At 53.8% G+C, this 1622-nt stretch overlaps 1 pseudogene; it reads left to right on the forward strand.

The window, feature by feature from the left end:
* The first annotated feature begins 6 nt into the window (after positions 1-6).
* On the forward strand, positions 7-1087 carry LOC105311031 (annotated as a pseudogene).
* The last annotated feature ends 535 nt before the right edge of the window (positions 1088-1622 follow it).

Genomic DNA, 1622 nt, shown 5'->3' on the forward strand with positions numbered 1-1622 from the left:
CAGCTCCTAGGCTACAAGGCTGGCATGACCACATCTTGCAAGAGGTCGACAGGCCAGGATCCCAGGTGAACAAGAAGGAAGCTGTGGAGGCTGTGACCATTGTGGAGACGCCGCCCGTGATGGTTGTGGGCACGTGGGCTACGTGGAAACCTCAAGGCCCTCGTACCTTCAAGACCATTTTTGCTGAGCATATCAGCGATGTGTGCAAAAGGTGCTTCTGTTCTTACATAAATCTGAGAAGAAGGCCTTCGCCAAATACTGCAAGAAGCGGCAGGATGACGATGGTGAGAAGCAGCTGGAGAGGACTTCGACAACATGAAGAAGTGCTGCCAGGTCATCGGCGTCATCGCCCACACCCAGACGCGCCTGCTTCCTCTGTGCCAGATGAGGGCCACCTCATGGTGATCCAGGTGAGCGGAGGCGTGGTGGCTGAGAAATGGGACTGGACCCATGAGAGGCTGGAGCAGCGGGTCCCTGGGAACCAAGTGTCATATTAGAACGAGATGACCAGTGTTATTGGGGTGACCAAGGGCAAAGGCTATGAAGGGGTCACTAGTCTCTGGCACACCAAGAAGCTGCCCTGCAAGACCCACCGAGGGCTTCGCAAGGTTGCCTGTATTGGGGCGTGACGTCTTGCCCGAGGGGCTTTCTCTGTGCCTGGGCTGGGCAGAAAGGCTGCCATCACCGCACTGAGATCAACAAGATCTACGAAACTGGCCAGGCCACCTCATCGAGAGTGGCAAACTGATCAAGAACAACGCCTGCACCGGTCACGACCTGTCTGACAAGAGTGTCAGCCCTCTGGGTGGCGCTGTGCACTGCGGCGAAGTGACCAGTGACTTTGTCACGCTGGAAGGCTATATGGTGGGAACCAAGAAGCAAGTGTTCACCTTCCGCCAGTCCTCGCTGGTGCAGACCAAACGGCGGACCCTCGAGAAGACTGACTTTCAGTTCACCGACACCGCCTCCCAGGTTGGCCGTGGCCACTTCCACACTGTGGAGAAGAAGAATGCATCATGGGACCACTGAAGAAAGACCAAATTGCAAAGGAAGAGGAGCTTAATGTCAGCTACAGATTGCGCAGCTGGTGGGGACTCAATAAAAATTATTTCCCAGTGGGGAAAAAAGCCCATGTTCCTGACCTTGGGGGCCCCCCCTCCCTCTCTGGTTCCCTCTGGGTCCCCACTTTCCGTCTGCATGGTCTCCTTTCTCTTCCTCAAATGGGCTCAGCTCATTACAAACCCAGGCCTTTGTGTACTGAACTTTTTGTTGCTCTAGTTAGTTTAGGGTAGGCCAGGGGTGTTGGGATGGATGGATGGATGGATGACTGGATGGGTGGATATGTGGATATGGGTGGGTGGGTGGATGGATGGATGGATGGATGGATGGATGGATGGATGGATGGATGGATGGATGGATGGATGGACAGATGGACGGATGGACGGACAGATGGACAGACAAGTGGACAAAAAATAAAGCAACCTTCTAGACCTCTATGGTTCTGTTTTCACAAATACCACTACCTGTGGACTAACGCTTTGAGGCGCTTGGATCAATAAAGTCAGGGGAAGTCAGAGGATTGCGAGTCCAATTTTTAACAGTGCTGAGAATGAGAGGCCAGA

Source organism: Pteropus vampyrus, unplaced genomic scaffold, assembly GCF_000151845.1.
Source record: "Pteropus vampyrus isolate Shadow unplaced genomic scaffold, Pvam_2.0 Scaffold22152, whole genome shotgun sequence".
Taxonomy (NCBI): Eukaryota; Metazoa; Chordata; class Mammalia; order Chiroptera; family Pteropodidae; genus Pteropus; species Pteropus vampyrus.